General features: G+C 40.6%; 1 protein-coding gene and 1 long non-coding RNA gene across 5 annotated transcripts in view; one reads left to right on the forward strand and one right to left on the reverse strand.

Moving 5' to 3' along the window:
• Nucleotides 1-508: 508 nt before the first annotated feature.
• LOC135233803 (uncharacterized) lies at nucleotides 509-12,095 on the reverse strand. Its single transcript, XR_010323941.1, has 2 exons — nucleotides 11,565-12,095; nucleotides 509-11,298 (listed from the first exon to the last, which is right to left on the reverse strand). It is a non-coding gene; the product is annotated as an uncharacterized LOC135233803 (long non-coding RNA).
• A 1,085-nt stretch (nucleotides 12,096-13,180) lies between these two features.
• The window catches only part of LOC135233787 (myopalladin), a 269,112-nt gene continuing 263,149 nt past the window's right edge, over nucleotides 13,181-19,143 (forward strand). For 2 of the 4 annotated variants that reach the window (XM_064297678.1, XM_064297677.1), the window contains exon 1: nucleotides 13,183-13,658. The gene's annotated coding sequence lies outside the window, so the exon portion shown is untranslated. Of the gene's footprint in view, nucleotides 13,659-19,143 lie in introns of all 4 variants that reach the window. The other 2 variants (XM_064297674.1, XM_064297676.1) reach the window with 2 other exon arrangements.

The raw sequence follows: 19,143 nt of genomic DNA on the forward strand, positions 1-19,143 counted from the left end.
CTAGCCAGCGAGATGTATCAACTTTCAGGCTAGTTTCATAAATGTGATAAATTTGCATCATTGTTTATAGTAAGTTAATAATAATAACATATCATGAATTAGGGATGGATATGAGTACTCAAGCATTCGAAAGACGAGGACTTAAAATGTATTTAATAAAGTACATTGACAGCCTATTTATGTACACATCGCTAGTGTTGTCTCAGTGGGGACTGAGTTAAATATTATTTTCATGTTCTAAATCAAGCGGTTTTAATGGCTAACACCCTCATTTAAGGTGTGGCACTGAATACTGAACACAAGTGCATCAACACTTCTCACTTTTTCATATAAAACATATAAGATATATCTATTTGATTTAATTTGGATATTAAGATATTAATTGAATTAAATGAATGAATTTAATAACCTAATATGTTAATAGGCAGAGCAACCTGTTGGATCAAACTTTATCAATATGTACAACTCATACATCTCGATTAAAATGAAGAAATGTAATAAGTTACAATTCAGTTCAATTCAATTTTATTTGTATAGTGCTTTTTTACAGAGAACTGTCACAAAGACACTTTACAGAGTAGCAAGGCAAGAGGCAGAGAAAAAAGAGCAAACAGACCAAACACCAGGTCTGAACCCCCAAATGGCAGGTACATAAGGTAAAAAAAACTCCCAGTGGGGACGGGAGAAAACCCTCAAACGGTGGCAAGAAAAAACTTACCAATGGGAAGAAATCTTAAGAGGAATGTTAACATAATAATGACAACTTTATAGTTTTACTCACTTTACTTGTTAGCACAAAACAAGAACTAATTTATACCTTTGTCATTGCAACTCCAGTTCAACAAAGACGCGCTAATGCACATGCGCAGATGCATTTAACAGGTAGAGCTGTATTGGAAATAGAATAAAGTGACTGTAAATCCGAACTTAACAAGGAACCCGGCTATAGAGGGGGAGCCCATCCTCCACTGGCCAGCCTGGTGTAAAGTAGCAGACAGCAAATAAAATGGGTTGAATGGGTCAGTTACAGCTGAGGTGAAGGCTAACAGGAATAGTACAATACCAAATGGTATAGTTAGAATAGTGCAGTTTAGAGGAGCTGGATGATGGATCTAGAGCTCCAGACAGCATCAAGGCATAGGCAAGGGAGGAACACGGCTGAAGCAGTCCATGACCATTGAGCGAAGGACAGGACTGGAGCAATCCTTTGGATTCAGGCCGAGGAAACAGGCTGGAGTGGTCTTTGGACTCAGGGTGAGGTAGGGGATGGAAGCCCCATGGAAAGAGAAAGAGAAACAGAGAAGACAGGGTTATGGTCAGCTAGACACTTGATGCTAAGCTACCAAGTATGTCAACTCCATAGGGCCAGCTTCACACTTGAGGCAAAGCTAACTGGTGTGTCCGCTCCGTTGATGCAAGCTTGACACTTAATGCTAAGCTACCTAGGTTTTATCAAACCTGTATTTGTAGTTGTTCCAATGACCATGATATGCACTTTTGTACGTCGCTTTGGATAAAAGCGTCTGCTAAATAAATGTAATGTAGTGTGTCAACTCCATAGGGCCACCTTGGTGTGTTTAACCATTATAACCATTACAACATTATACAATGTATAATCTAAAGATGAAGGGGTGGAGGGAGATGCCACTATTCATGTTTGTATCTGTATTTCTTCAACCAACAAATTTATTTGTATCTGTATTTGTATTTAGATAAAAACCAGACGTGGGAGGGAAGTTGTATAGTTGAGGCAAAATGTTTACATACACCTTGGCTAAAGACATTCAAACTCAATTTTTCACAACTCCACACATTTCATGTTGCCATACATTTCCTGTGTTAAGTCAATTAGGGTATCTACTTTATTTCCTTAAAGTGCATCTTGCAGGTAAAATTTTTTACGAAATGTATACTTAACCTTGTCTGAAAATGACCATTTGAAAAGTTAATGCAGGATTTAATCATTTTTACAAGACATAAGGGCACAAATTCAGAGGAAGTAGTGGCAGTTTTCAGCAAAGCTCCTAAAAACGCCCTTTTTTCAACATTGCGTCATATTACGTAACAAAAGGGAGTCTGCCTGCCTTAGCCCAATGTGCAGTAGTAGGTGGTAGTGAGTCTGAGCGGTCATGATATAGTGAGTTGGTCTTTTTAAAGCAGTTTTATATTGCATTTCACCGTGTATCATTCTGGTCAATTATGGTGTTTGTGCAGGTTGCACATACTCCAGCCTGTCAGGACATCGAGCACACATTTTTCCTAACAGGAAAAGGAACGGTGCTAGCTTTCGTGCCTGGGTGTGTTTTGTGCAGGTGAAGAGACGGGACTTCACTGCTGCATTTGTTACAAAAAACGTGGTCGTGTGTAGTGCTCATTTTAGACTGGAGGATTATCTTCCCGGCGATATGATGGAGTTCAGGATGGGATGTCGAAGCCAGGACCGGGTGAGACTGACAGCTGGTGCGGTTCCTTCAGTGCACACAGTGGCTTCATCAGGTCCGCCATCAGCAGCAGGTTCTGGTTCTGTCTTACTCCAGAAAACGATGTCAGCTAGGTCTATCAGCAAACATATGGCTTAGCTATGCCCAGAAGTCCTCAATAATAATAGTATTTTCCAAGAAATTACGAAAACACTTTGACAACGTTTCGTCAGGTGCAGCGTCTTTTACTACTACCACAGAGTGAATGTATGAGTGAATGCATAAGTGAATGCGATGATGAGAACATTTTCGGTTACGCTGACCTATAAAACGCTATTCCAAAAGCAAAATTAGACATGTTATACGTCGTTAGAAAGCTTGTACTCTCCCCTACTGAATAAATGAATTGTCAATCAAGCCAGTCTGTACTAAAAAGGGCAACAATGTGATAAACAACAGGTGTGGTATTACGCACAGCTATTTTGGAAGGTACCCAGGCTTCACAAATGTGCCTATAGTTCACAAACAAATTTTCCAAGACATGACCACTCAGTCTCAAAAGGGACATCTCTACGCGTAAAACCAATGGTAAGGTTGTATATTTATTCAATATTTAGTCCCAGATATTGACCGTAGAATGACATGGTATCATTTTTGAAAACATTGTCTTGTTTATTTCGTAATTCAGTGAACAACGTTTTCACTGCTGTATTGGCATATCACTGCTGTATCTTATCTATTGTCGGATTTATCTTGTTGCTATGATGGAATACGATTTTTGAGTGGTGAAAGAATATTTTTATGAATGCTCAGATAGACAATATTGTCCATTATGTCATGGGTGGCGGGTGTACTTGCAGATGAGACTGCAGGGAGGGGGTGCTTGGTAAATGAACGACCAGAACGACAATGGTGGCGCTGCGAAACTCAGTATTCGGCATAGTTGTCGTGTATCGTCTACGTCTACTAATAAGTTGGGCTCCCGTTGTGGAGCCCCCGCGTATCCTCAACATGCCAACACTCACCTCCCCCTTCGGATGCAACAGCTGCCTTCGCCTGAGTCAGAAGATTGCCGAGATGGAGGGGAGAATCTCCCTACTCCACCAGATAAGACAAGACTCCTTGATTCCCTGGTCGCACCAGGTCCTGCTACGACCTTGCATGGCGGAGAACTGGATTCCACTGTTCCGGTCGTTTCAACCCAGGCTGACGTCCCATGGATTAAGCTGGGGGCCAGGCCAAAGCCCCGGTCAACTCCACCCCATATCAAACGGGTTCTTGGTCTGTGGTCCGCAGGGGAAATCATGGAAGGAATCCTAGCTCTAATTCTCCTCCAGTTCCAGCTCCTCCTGGTCTGCAGCTGTCAAACAGATTCAGCATTCTGGAGGCGCAGGATTTCCCCCGCTGGTTGGACCCTGCTCCCCTTCATCTCCTTCACCGTCTTCACTGCCTCCTCCATCTCAGGCTGACTTCGTCCTGCCTCCCACTCCGCCTGTAGCCGTGTCGAGACAGCTAACCCTTCCCACTGGCCACCGCTGGAAGCCGGGGTACACAGGATTGCCAACTTTACCACCGGTCGGTTTCTCGTGCTGTCCGTTCTACGAATGCGTGCATGCCTCCTGCTGGGTCAACTGGTGTGTGGCCCCCACCACTGACTGCTACCCCACGGACATCTACCCCCCCCTCCTCTTATCCTCCCTACTACCCTATTCATAGGAGATTCCATAGTCCGGGACATCAGGTACGCAAATGCGATCACACACTCCTTTCCTAGCTACTGCTCTCGACCTACTCGAGAAGCTTCCCGGCTTATTGGATAGTCTCCCATCCATTAAAAAAGTTATTGTACATGTCAGCACGAATGATATGTCCCTCCAGCAGTCTGAGTTGACGAAAGCTGATTTTATCCGTCTTTTTAATTTCCTAAATAGTTGTAGGAAAGCTGTTTTTATCTCCGGTCCAATTCCCACGTTAGGACGTGGAATCTGCCGTTTTAGTAGGATCCTCAGCCTCCATACCTGGCTCCAGCCTGCATGTGGTGCCCACAACATTTGCTATATTGACAATTTTAACTTATTCTGGGGCCGCTCTTCTCTGTTTACAAGAGATGGTTTGCACCCGAACAGGCTAGGCAGCAGCTTACTAGGAGCTAATCTCTTGCATGGTGTGCTGTCCGCCCCACGTGACTGGCTATTTATATCGCACACGTCTGTTCCTGGCCCCGTATCCTCTCCTGTTCTAGCCAGCTCCCCCAAGGGGCTAGGATGTCAAAAAATGTATCCCATCACTACGGTTATCATGGTCCGTAACCCCATAAATCATCCCCCCTCCCGTGGCAACTCCTGCTACCTGATCCATATTCCCTGCAAACGATAACTGTTTTTACAGCCTCCTCAATCTACACTTGTTAATGCAAGGTCGTTCTTAAATAAGACACACAGTCATACTAATCTTGTTAAATGTTTAGAAAACCCTCAGACTGTACACCACACTAAGATGGCTCTTTTAAATGTCAGGTCAGTTTCTAATAAGTCGTTTATTTTAAATGATTTTATTTCAAGCCGGAATTTAGACTTTTTATTTTTAACTGAAACTTGGCTAAGCCCAGGGCTAAATAGCCCTCTTATTGAGCTATGCCCTCCCAACTGCAGTTATCTTAACTCCCCCTAGCTCACTGGTAGGGGTGGGGGCCTGGCAGCAGTTTTTAACAGTGATCGTTTTAAATGCTGTTTATTGCCTGTTGAAAAATATCCTAGCTTCAAAGTACAACTGTGTAAGATGGAAATTTCTAACCCTGTGCTCTGTGCTCTTGTGTATCGGCTTCCTAAGTCCAATAAGGACTTTGTTAGAGAATTTTCAGACTTCTTATCTTTTATTATGCCCAAGTCCGATAATATTTTGATTCTTGGTGATTTTAACATCCATATTTGTTGCCCATCTAAGCCTTTGGTTGGTGAGTTTTTAAATCGAGTTTTAAATTAAACTTGTTTAATTTGGTGCAGTCAGTTATGGGCCCCACACATCAGCATAGTCATACTCTCGACCTTGTTTTAACACTTGGCTTTCCTGTCTCCAATCTTGTTGTAGATGATGTTTGTCTGTCTGATCACAGGCCTATCGTGTTTGATGCCACATTCCCATGTCCAACTCATAAATCTCTCTTGCCTGTAAATTGTTCTTGTTCCATTACCCCTTCCACTGCCAGGCAGTTCTCTGACGCCTACCTAGCTGCTCCCCAAACCAGCACTATTGAGGCCTCCCCACCCTGCCTGGGCAGAGAAGAGATGGTCACTATGTTCAATTCCACCTGTGCTGATATTTTAAACTCTGTTGCCCCTCTAAAAACTAGGAGACCTAAAGTTTGAGCTCAGCCCTGGCTAAATTATGCCACTCATGCCCATAGAGAGGAGTGCAGGAAATCTGAGCGTAAATGGAAAAAAGACAAGCTACAAGTGTCCTATGAAATTCTAAGAGACTTCTTAGCTAAATACCAGCACTCTGTCAAAACAGAAAGGGCCATATATTTTTCTAATATTATTTCTAAAAACTCACATAATCCCAGAGTTCTTTTTGGCACAATGAACACAGCTATTAGCCCTGTTGTCACTGCCTGTCCTGATCCAACTCCTCAGGCGTGTGAAGACTTTTTGAACTTCTTTGCTGATAAGATTGACAGTATAAGATCTCAGATCTTACCTCCCACTTATGATCCGTCTGATTTGATAATTTCTCCTGTTTTTCTTAACAAGTTTGAACCGGTCTCTCTTTCTCATCTGCTTGATATAGTCTCACACATGAAGCCTACTACCTGCCCCTGGACATTATGGTAAATGGTAAATGGGCTGCATTTATATAGCGCTTTTATCCAAATCTCTCATTCGCCAGACCAGTTAGGGGTTAGGTGTCTTGCTCAAGGACACTTCGACATGCCCAGGGCGGGGTTTGAACCGGCAAGCCTCCAACTGCCAGACAATCGGTCTTACCTCCTCAGCTATTATTCCCCCACGTCTCCTTAGAGAAGTGTTGGACACTACTGGCCCCAGTATTCTGTCAATAATAAATAGCTGCCTAGTAAATGGCTTTGTTCCATCCTGCTTTAAACATGCAGTGGTCTACCCTCTTATTAAAAAGCCCAACCTAGACCCACCAGTTTTTAGCAATTTGTGACCCATCTCTAAACTGCCATCTTTATCAAAGGTTCTGGAAAAGGTTGTTTTTTCCCAGCTTTCTTCCCATTTAAATGAAAATTACATTTTAGAAAAATTTCAGTCAGGATTTAGGCCACACCATAGCACTGAGTCGGCTCTCCTTAAGGTGTCTAATGATCTACTCCTGTCCATTGATTCAGGCAGCTGTACTATTTTAATTCTGATGGATGTTAGTGCTGTGTTCAACACAGTTGATCACTCTGTACTCTTGGACTGCCTTAAGCATGAGGTTGGTATTCAGGGTACTGTGGTTTGTGTCCTACTTAAATCATAGAACATTTTCTGTTAAAATAGGGAACTCTTCTTCCTCCACGGCACCTATCACTTGTGGAGTACCTCAAGGTTCTATTTTAGGTCCTATTTTATTTTCTTTGTATATGCTCCCCCTTGGTTCTATTTTTTGTAAGCATAGTATTTCCTACCATTGTTACGCTGATGATACACAGTTACACCTTCCGCTGAAACCTGGTGATGATCTTTCAATAAAATCTGTCCTTGATTGCCTTGAGGACGGTAAAAGTTGGATGGCGAAAAACTTTCTTCAACTTAATGAGAATAAGACAGAGGTTATTATGTTTGGTCCACCTGACTCCACCAGAGGTTTAGTCACCAACCTAGGACCCTTGTCCTCAAATGTACATACACATGCTAAAATCTTGGTGTTATCTTTGATTTGGCCCTAAGGTTTGACAAACAAATCAACTCTGTTGTGCATGGTAGCTTCTTCCAGCTTAGAGCCATTGCAAAGTTAAAATCCTTCCTCTCATTTAAGGATCTGGAGATTGTCCTATATGCTTTCATTTCCTCACGTATCGATTACTGTAATTCCCTTTACATGGGAGTCAATCAGTCATCCCTATCTCGGCTGCAGTTAGTGCAAAATGCAGCTGCTAGGCTCCTGACTGGCACCAGGAAGAGGTTCTGGCTTCTGACTTCTCTTCACTGGCTGCCTGTCAAATACAGAATCGATTTTAAGGCTTTATTATTTGTTTTTAAAGCACTACATGGTTTGGCACCACATTATATTTCTGACCTCCTTTGCCCCTATTCCACCTCCAGGCCTCTTAGATCCTCTGACCAACTGCCCCTGTCTGTTCCTCGGTCCTGGTTAAAAACCAAGGGCGATCGTGCCTTCTCCAATGCTGCCCCAAGGCTTTGGAATAGTCTGCCATTTTTTATTAGGTCTTCCCCCTCCATTGACTCTTTTAAATCCCGCATTAAGACATACCTTTTTACATTGGCATATGAATCTTAATGTCTGGCATGTGTAGTCTTTGTGTATTGTATTTTATACCTTTTATTTTATGTAATTTATGTATCTTTTTATCTTTGTACAGCACTTCTGTTGTTTTTAAATATGCTTTATAAATAAACTGACTTGACTTTAGAAAAAAATGTATAGATATATTAAAGAAAGCTTTGATTATGTCCTGTCAATCAAGAAATAATGATATCTTCCATATTGAGCGTTTCCCCTATAATTAGGCAGAGCTGGTTGGCCGCCAGTCAACAACATGCTTTTTTAAGATGCCGAAAATACAGGTAACTGCAAATATCTATTCATTTGGAAATAAATTGGGATGTCAGGTTACGCATTGGCGGGGCAGCATGCCTCATACCTATACAGCACCAAGAGTTTGGCAGTTTTCAGGGTTTCTTGCAAATATAACTACAATGACCACAGACACTCAGCCCTTAAAAACATTAATTAATGTACCTTCTGACCTCATGTACAGACAGAAATCACAAACAACTTCACACGTCCACACAATAAGGCCCGAACTTAGGGGATTCACGTTTACTCCTCCATCTTCTTCTTCTTTTTCCTGCCTGATTACATCATCACAAATGCTCCGAGCCCACGAACATTATGTCTCCCCATTGAACATTTACCTACACCAGCCAATCAAAACATCACATACACACGCAAAATTGACATATGCATTCTTCACCATGATAATTCACGGCTGTTGCTACTAGTTCATTGGTGGCTCACTGGTAATGTCCCTGCCTTTGGACTGTTGAAGCAGATGTTTGAGTCCCATCTGAGGCTCAGATAAAGCTTTCATTCGTTATGCATGTTTATTTGCTAACTAATAATTCTTTATTACTTTTAAACTTGCTTTTGCAACTGTACGTATACACTGTATCATGCCTTACCATCTAGTTATTTGGTTAACCAGCTACATTTAGTTGCAACGTGAATAAAACCAGAGCTAAATTGTACTTACTGTGCTGCCTTCTTTAAAAGCACGAGCAAATGATGCATTAAAGAACGTCTTCTTATTGCAAAGCCATTCATGCCCATTTAACTAGGTGTTTATAACTTCATTCCCTTATCGACATTCAAATTATATCAGAATGTCCAATGCATATGTCTACCAAACGTCATGAACAGGGCGCCATATGCATTTCATGACGACAGATATTGATATTGGTCTTACGCTGTGGTGTTTCTGCTGTTTAACTGCTTAAACGCCACATCTTTAAATTCATGTTAGCTAGCCCTATTTTCTACCGACATACAAACAATTACGTCTGACATGTCTACAACACCCCATTAAAAACATGCACATTTAAAAACAACAAACACTTTCATAACTAGCATTAAGTTCCACGAAAAAATGACTTTCATGCACAAGCTCTTCATTACGTTTGAGTTTCTTGTTGAACATCACAAAATACAAGTCTATCTGGTGTCGCCTGTTTTATATATGATTCAATAAGCAAACTTATCTCTGTCATGGTTAGTACACGTTCTTTGTACAATAGTTTGTGATTATGTCAAACTTAGCCTATATGCTCATTCTGCAGAAAACATATTGTTTAAACTATTCAATTAAATAATTTGTGGTAATTTCTTTGGTACTACTATTTTCTGATGTGCAAAGGTTGCTGGGAAATATGTCTGTGTATGCTATTGTCTAATGTCAAGTGTCTACCTTGTAAGGTCAGCAAGTGAGTTGAGGAAGAGAGCAAAGAGTAGTACTAGCTACAGCTAAGCATATCAAAATTCTGTATAAACCTAAAAAAACACACAAAGTGGACCTCAGAAGACATTGCATTGGATGTGACATGAGTTGGAACATTGCCAAAATGTGGTGGACAGTTAAATATTGTTTTAATGTCATCCCATCCCCATACAAGTAAACATTACAAACAATACTGTAGAGTACAGAAGAGCATACGCGTCAATGATTACACATTTAGGTACTGTACCACATTGTGTGATAATGTTCTTGCATTATTTTTAAATCTGATATCAATGTTTCATCTTATACCTTCATAAGGGCCACATTTATATGCTTTATAATGGACAAAAAGCATTTTATTCATTTTTGGAGATTTTGGATATGCATTTGGTCCCTTATATTTTAGACCTCTGACTGACAGAAAGCCAGAAATCCCACTTGAGAATGATGCAATGGTGAGTTTCTTGAGTCAGAACAGTTGATTTGCAGTGAAATAATACATGATTGTGTTCTGATTTACAGCAATGCATAATTAAGACATTTTGGATAGATTTGGAGACACTGGGTACACTGCTTACTTTTTGCTTCATAAATCTTTAGTAGTTCTGCATATCCACACTTAGATTTTACGTACTTGTGGTCAAGGAGTTTTTGATCCAGGATATGTATAGTTTAACCTGGTTTATATATGGGATCTCTCATTATTTCATTGCAAACTAAAAAAAAGAGCAGACAATTGCATTTGTGCCCCTTTATTTATATATGAATATAAACTAATCGAACTTGGTATTGTAAATTGTACAAATGTCCTGCTTCATTTATGCCTTTTAACCATAATGTTTTTAAGGGCTGAGAGTCTTGTTGTGGTTATTTCTGTAGGAAACCCTGAAAAGTGCCAAACTCTCGGTGCTGTATAGGTATATGGGGCATGCCGCCCCACCAAAGCATAACTTGGCGGAATGACATACCTGCCATCCCAATTTATTTCCAAAAAAAGCATGTTTTCCCTGGCAGCCAACTAGCTCTGTCTAATTACAGGGGAAACACTTAACATGGAAGACGAAGTGTAATTATTTTGAGTCTGAGAGGCAAATGAAAACCACCTCTTGAATTACAAATAAACAATATGCGACCACTCTGTTCCCTCGTTCTGCTTACTGCTTCATACACGGCACAGGAGTCAAGGTGGATGGAACATTCAAGTATTTTATTCTGTAATGGGACACACACAACCAGTCTGTTCAGGAAGGTAAATAAGTTTGCAGCTTGCTCACTCCGCTGCATGGCAATCCTACACTGCTGTAGGTTACCCTGTTGGCTTGAAAAACTTAACATTGTAGTCTTTACATTGTGATCGTATAGTAATATAATCTAAATAAAATAAACTTACAAATGAAATAAAATAAAATATATTAAAATGACTGTCATTTAATCCTATGCTCTGAATGCCCATACGTTTTTTTAACAAGGGAATAATTAATTTACAAATGGTCCTCTGCTGCCACCCTCGGGAATGTTACAGAAGCAGGCATATTCCAGTCGACAAACGCGAATGAACAGCCTTTAGGCCTACTTATTAAAATGGTGAACGTGAGCCAAATGGTTAATATAACAAACACATGATCATACCTGTAATGGGACACACACAATCAGTCTGTTCAGGAAGGTGAATAAGTGGTTCAGCACAGCTTGCTCACTCTTGAATAAATAAAAAAAAAGATATCTACATTAACAACTTGTTACACGAATGTTCTGGATAAAGCTAGCATCGCAGCTAACCAAAGTGCAACGTGGCATTCGCATAGCCTCAAAGACGACAATTACGCATTTAACAGAATACTAAGCTAATTGTATTAGCTATGCGTTATAATACAATATTATATGATATTGATTACTTGTACACACCGTGTGACAATATAAATGGTTTTAAATTCACTTATTAGAGTGAATAAGAACCAGCTTACCCGCTGCATGGCAATCCTACACTGCTGTAGGTTACCCACAGTGCACCGGAATATACCATAAAATAAAAGCCTACCATCGACAAAACTAGATGCACCGTTTATAAAATAAAAGGCCTACCAAAAAAATGGTTGGTGTGCCCAAATTAAAAATGAATTTAACTATAATACTACAAGATTAATATTTACACTGTTACAAATATACAATTTTTTGATTGACAGGACATAATCGAAACTGACAATTGGTTCTTTTCGAACTAGCAAAAACATTAGCAGTATTATCAGCTGATAACGATCAGTGGTCAATCAATCAGTGCGTCCTTAGAGAAAATGCCTTATATCTCTGACTCAAAAACCAGCCAAAACCAGACTTCGTTTTTGAAGCGTACTTCCTGGTCTTGTTGAGAGACGTTGCTCACTAGCGCCACTGCGGTTGGCTCCAGTATAGGTGTTTCCATATCCGGTTTCCATGCAAGTCAATGCGGTCAGAATACAAAGTCTATAATTTTTTCTCACAAGAACAAATAGTCACAAAATGTGTATTTTATTCGTCTTATGAATGTCCGTGGGCCGATTTCACGATTTATTGTGTCATTTGTGCACTGTTATAATATTTGTTGGTACAGTTTGAGGTACAGTTTGCTTCACTTCCTGATTACTGCGGAGGACTAAGCTACAGTAGGGGTGAGACTAGGGCTGCGTCCGAATAGTCTTTTTTGCTTAGGAAGGTTCTTAACTGAGTGAAATGACCCAGAAGTATCTGAGTGGCAGCCATGATAAGAGCTGTTCGAATTCTCTAAATGCTAACAAAAAAAGTGCTTCAATGCTTCCTTTCTTATCTCCTTTAGCATAGCGAACACTGGACCATCCTTTTTACGAAAATAAAGGAGACAATGCTGTCCCACAATTCCTTGCAGCAGCAACATTTAAAACGACGCACCATTCGGCCGTTCACGAGAACAAACGATCAACATGACTGAGTTGTGTGGTGGTTCTTAAGCTATTATATGCATAGGCTTATAATCAGATCATAATCAGCATATTAACCATAACGCAGAAATCTATCTTTCAAGAAAAAGGGATATGAGACGTTTTTATCCAGATGTTTTTGATTCAACATGTTTGAAACATAAGAATGATGATATGTGCAGTAGTAAATTTGTAGTCCTAACATGTTCTACCTATCTTGCATAAATTTAACAATTATTTTCATACAATCATACTAATTGGGGTTCATGTCGATAAATATGAGTGGACAGGAGGGTGAGCGTGTGCAACCATTCTCAATGTGACAACCATTTAGTTTCACTTTTGTGACTGGTAGCCAATATTCCTTTTTTTATTTCTATTCCAACCTTGGTAATAAAGTTATATTTTTCACCGGGTTGTCCACGTTTATATAGCCTGCATGAAACAACACGGTAAGAACATACGGGGCGAAGTATCTAAGATGCGCTTTTAGTAGTCCATCTTAGGAACACTGTAGTTTCACCACGGCAGACCCATATCAATAACACCCGCCGTTGCATAATTACGTAGCCTATTAGTGTAAGAGCAGTCGGATTCTCTTAGCACCCCGGTTGTCTTTTCCTTTTGAATTCTCCTTCACATCTTTCCTTAACCTTGTGACGTTTTCCATCGAGGTCAAGGAAAAGTGGTTAGGAAAAGACAAAGGACGTAATTTTTTTGACTTCGTACGCAGCCGTGGTTTCGAGACGCATGGAGAGTCAGTGGGTGACGTCACAGTAGCTTTGTCCATATTTTTTAGTCTCTGAGAGCTCCCCTCCCCTCCCCTCCCCAACACACACACACCTGCAACATGCTGCTTCTGAACCTTAACGTATAGCTATATTCTGTTTTCTACGATATAATGATATTTAAATAACTAAATTAATGGGGGCACAATTCAATGCTCTCTCAACATTGAGGGGGACATAAAAAAGACTTTAAAAAGAGTGAGGTCAGGAGCTCTCACTTAGCTTATCATAAGTGAAAAATAAAGTAGTCCCGCCTTTAATTGATTTTGAGTGACACTTCTAGCATACGTGCACTGCATGATCAGCTGGGGAGTGAGACTGAAAAGGCAGAAAACATTCCGTGAGTAGATTGTGTTCAAATAAGTTCATAGTTTTATCAGAATATGATATAATTGGCTACACATTAATTGTAGGAAGGTTTATGCCCTCAGTTGAGCTACCGGGAGTGCGCCTTACTGTTTTCTTATTCTTTCATTCTTGGTGAGTGAGTTTGCTTTTAGCTTGTTAACACGTTCGCTCTTTGATGTGAAGGAGACTAGCTCCGGTTAGCGGCGCCAAGTTAAATTCATGCTCAATTAATGAAATACGTAAACGAAGTTGTTCATATGAGCTGCCACGGTTTAAATATTGGTACATGTGTTCAGCAGAAGGTGTGTTATGTTTACCTATGCTAAGCAAACGGCAAGCAAACGCCACATTAAAAATAGCCAGCGCCGCATTTGTTTGGTTAAACCCTGAACATGTTTCATGTTGGTGACTAACTTCTGTGTTAATATAAATGGACTCGAAGCACTTATAGCTGAATAAGTTAATTGAGTTTAAAGCACTTCTTCCTGCTACATAAGCTATAATGTTAGTCAGTATTTTTTCATGTGTTATAATCAGAGACTGTAAAAAATATGGACAAAGCTACTGTGACGTCACCCATTGACTCTACGTGGGTCTCTAAAACACATTTTGAAGCTCAATGGCGGGCGCGGCCATTTTCTCGATTTGGAGCCAAAACCATAGAGTTAAGCGGTCTTGAGATTTTTAGAATTTGATTGACAGTCCGGTGCGGAAAAGCCCATCAACCTGAACGAGGCTAGTTGACTGTCTGCCGTTACGTTTTAAAATATATTATCAGATGTTTACGGAGTTTAATTTCCATCTGTGACTGTACTGTGTCATGTAATCACGTTATATGTATGACATTAAAAATACAATTAGGCTATGTTCAGTTATCTTCAATTCATGTTTCTCAGCAAAACGAATATGCTTAGCTAGCATATCAGCTTGCCAGTGAGCTAGGTAGGCTATCCGTGGTTAGCTCACGAATTAGCAATATGAACCACAGGGGAATAACATTGATGGTCAATCAATCAGAGACGTGTAGGCTACTGGTGATTTGACTAGGCTAATTTTCGTATAACTGTCTGGTAGATCTGCTGTTAACCGAGCAAGTTATCGTCATAGGTTTTCGCCACAGTCAGTTAATGAGCCAGTAACTGCTACTAGCTACTCCATCGCCGTTTGTGGTGTTCACTTGCTGGGTGACGCTAGCTGACCGATCGTTCGCAAATCACTTTCTATCGAATAATAATTAACAAATCTACCAAGTATTTTAATAGCTGATCTGCAGGCGTGTAAATATGACAACGCACTTTGTACAGCAAGTTTTCCACCTGGTGCATGAAGACAAAAATGATGTAGCCTACATCGAATTTCTAATTATTATTATATTAGGCTATTATTTTTTTCTTGTAAATCATCAAAACCAATGGAGAAAAGCCAATAGACGCAAGGAGCCCCCAGAACCGATTCTGAGAACCACGGTCTTAAATGCCTAGCTTGTCGGTCTCTTAAATGCTAAAAACATGATCCTTTCTAAATGCCAAGATGGTTAATTTCGTTAAATTCTGTGTGTGATTTCATCGTGTGTTGTATATTCAGCAAATGAACCTTGAGACTTCGCTTCGTGAAACTGAAAAAGTGTTTATCCCAAAATCGGGATTATAGTAGCCTAGCTTTGTCACATGCGTGAAGCATGGCCCAGGTAGACATTTACGGAATGTACACGACTGACAAGCCGTCAAACACGTCTGGCAGATTGAATGTTTGCCGGTTAAGGTTAGCTAGCTAGCCAAATGGCTTGGTAGCCGAAGTTGCGAACTGTTGTAGCATAGGCTACTACTGGACTATCAAATATAGCAAGCTGACTACGCTTTCTGCCAAGTAATTATTTGGTTAAGTAGGCTAAAGGAAACAGTAATAATGACTCGGCTACCGAAAAACTTAAGAGGAGGATTATTTTATGGTCGTCTAGTGCAGCTGTAAATAGCACACGCCATAATTAAATCACCACGAAATGGGATGCCTGTATTTTCAGACTTAGCACAGGCGGACCGTGACCATAGACTGTAGCCCCTTCTGTAGCTCAGTCCTCCGCAGTAATCCGGAAGTGACGCAAGCTGTACCTCATTGGTCCAGAACAAATATTGGCACTGTGCCCAAATGACGCAATAAATCATGAAATCGACCCATGGACAGTCATAAGACGAATAAAATACACCTATTATGATTATTTGTTCTTGTGAGAAAAAATTATTGACTTTGTATTTTGATCTCATTTGTACCGTAGACTTACATGGAAACCGGATATGAAAACACCTATACTGGAGCCATCCGTAGTGGCGCTAGTGAGCAACCAGGAACTACAACACCAGGAAATGAGCTTCAAAAACGAAGTCTGGTTTTGGCCGCTTGGTTATAATCAGTGTTGGCGAAGCTACTTGGAAAGTGTAGTGAGCTAAGCTACCAGTTACTCTACATTAAATGAAGCTTCACTACACTGAAGCTACCCCCCAGGGAAATGTAGCAAGCTACAGCAACATGGAAAAAGTAGTTTACTACATCAAAGCTTTTATTTATTTATTTATTTTTTTTACATTGAACCAACTTCATTCCAAGGGGGCCATTTTAGTTGGGTGGATCCCCTACAAAAGAAATAAAATTCTACAATTTTGTCTTATTCAAGTATCAAGGCACACTTAATTCTAACATCCATGGACAATCATGCACCTTACTGCCAATGCAAGTCATATTTCAGAGTAATATGAACTTTTCAACTTTTCCTCTGTTCCCTCATTTTTTCCCCACCTCTTCCCTCCTATATGTTACATTACATTACAAGCATTTGGCAGATGTTCTTATCTAGAGCGATGTACAACGAAGTGTAGGCTATAACCGTAACCAGGGACAAGTGTGTTGAAAACCCTAGCGGGAAGTACAGTTCCAAGTATTCCAGGCATCAGCCCAAGGATTGGTACGTGATGTCACCGTCATACAGAAGTGCTTCTGTTGGCTACACATAGGCTACAGGTCCATGTATGGCGATGGCGTCATTTACTGATCCTTAGCAGTTTTATTTCAGACCGCAGCAGAAAGCTCCGCTGCGCTTGAGCTTCAGAAATGCTTGGGAAAATGTAGCTTGTGTGGACGCTACCGCACTACTTGATCACTAAAAGAGCTTCGCTACTGAAAAGCTATTTGATTAGAGCAAGGGTTTTCAACATTTTTTCGACCAGGGACCCCTGTGGAGACGAAAGGAGAAACCAGGGACCCCCTCAATAATAAATGAAATTTGTTTGTGTATTGGGGATTTTAATCTGTCGTTCAATCTACTTAAACACTGTCATTGAAAGAAAAGATGAACAATTATTAATGATTCATTAATATTAAAAATCAACGCAACATTACTTAAGTTTAATGGGAAACCTGACCCTGGTGGGAGTCACTCAGCTGATCTATCCTTGGGGAGATTGTGGATAAGCTAAGTCTCGGGTCATTCTCTGGTTGTAGTCGTGACCGGTACCTATTTTTTTTAAATAGGTGAGGGATTAGAATGCACTTTCACACAAATACTGTAAGTGGTGGCAAAGGGCAAAAGGCGTTTCATTGCCTTTGAGGTGAGATCAGGGAATTCAACCTGGCAACCAGTCCAGAATTGTGTGCGAGTTTTTGTCTGGTAACTGTTCTTGTGAATGCTATCACTGAACAGTTCAATTAGCTGGTCCTCTTCAATGCTAGATAAACTTTAGCCATGTGTTGCATTCTCTGCGAATGGAAACTGAATCCACGTTCTGTCACGATGCCAATACTCTGACTCCTGAAAGTACTTTTCAAACTGTTTTTCAATTCCTTTCAAGTGAGCGCAGATGATGGACTTCACAAGTCATGTGATTGCATTGTTTTGGGCGATCTCTTCCAACGAGGAAAACATGGAAATGTTCCCTTCTGCCACTCGCGACTGTCATCTCTTGACTTTTTTCACAAATCCCTTGAGCTTGTCATATGCAACTGAATGACATTTGCATTGCGCCCCTGCATCGATTAATTCAGCTTGTTTAATTCAGATAAGAGATCTGTGAGATATGCTAGTTTTGACAACATGACATTGTCTTCAAAACAGCTGGCCCATTCGAGTGGGTTTTGGGAAACCAAAAATTAATGTATTGCTGAACACAATTCAAGTACTCGTGTTAACACAGCTCCTCGCAAAAGCAACCTTGCTTCTGAATGAAATAAAAGAGCGCTGTGCTGGTCGCCCATTTCCTCGCACAGAGATGCAAAAAGATGTGTGTTCAATGCCCTTTTTTTTTAAATAAAGTTAACAACCTTGACTGTTCCAAGTACATTGCTGAGTTCAGGACATAACTCTTTAGCGGCAAGGTTTTCCCGATGCAGCACAGTGTGTCCACATTATTTCGGGGGCAGCTTGCTTTACATGCACCATCGCTCCATCAGTGCACAAAGCTACACATTTTGTCCAGGATATATCATTGTCTCTGAAAAAGTCATCAATTACTTTGAAAACATCAACACCGGTAGTGCGACCGGTCAGCTGTTTGCAAAATAAAAATTCTTCCGATATCTCGCCATCATCAATGAAACGCAAGAAAGCGATTAACTGTGCGACGTTGGCGATATCTGTTGATTCATCCAATTGTATTGCAAATTCAGTGGACTTAAGTTTTTCGATCAGCTGAATTTTGACATCAGATGCGATTTCATCAATTCTGCGGGATTTTGAGTTGTCAGACAAAGGAATGCATTTGAGTTTGTCCCCATATTCTGCTCCAAACATCGTTTTGCAAATGTCAAGGACAGACAGCAGTATTAAAGGCTCTGCAACAGAGTGTGCTTTTTACTTGCGCAACTCGTAGTGCTACTTGAAAAGGCTTTAAGGGCGTTGGAACTCACCTTCAATGTCTGTCTTATTAAAGACTGCTGACCTTTGAAAACCTTTAAACTCTCCTTGAAATAATCCAAAGGTTTATTTTTCAAACTGCTGTAGTTCGTTTCCAGGTGTCTGAGTAGCTTTGACGGTTTCATGCATTCGTTCGAGAGGCGAGCTGTACATATGACACACTGTGGCACTTCTACTCCACCCTGTTCTGCAAATGTAAATCCATATTTCAGGTATTCCTCCTGGCATTTCCTCGCTGCTCTCTTTCGCTTTTCAGGAGGCTCGGTTGTTTTTGATGTTGAGCGTGCGTCCCCTTCGGATGTTGACAGTTGATGTTGATCAGAGACAGGATCTTTTCTCTTCAGCAAAAATTTGTCCATGTCTCCCCAGCTAGCTAACGTCAGCTAGCGTTCCCTCACACTCTTGATTTTGGTAGGTACAACTCAAAAGATAGAAGACAGTCTCAAGATAAACGTTTTCAGCAGAACAAAATCCAAATAGTAAAATTTCAAAGCAGTAGCATTTCCAGCTCACATGCTCACAGACCTGGCCAATCCAGCTACGCTCAGCTCACACCAATTATCTGTAGCTACTAAGC

The sequence above is a fragment of the Anguilla rostrata genome, chromosome 10 (genome assembly GCF_018555375.3).
Source record: "Anguilla rostrata isolate EN2019 chromosome 10, ASM1855537v3, whole genome shotgun sequence".
NCBI classification, from domain to species: domain Eukaryota; kingdom Metazoa; phylum Chordata; class Actinopteri; order Anguilliformes; family Anguillidae; genus Anguilla; species Anguilla rostrata.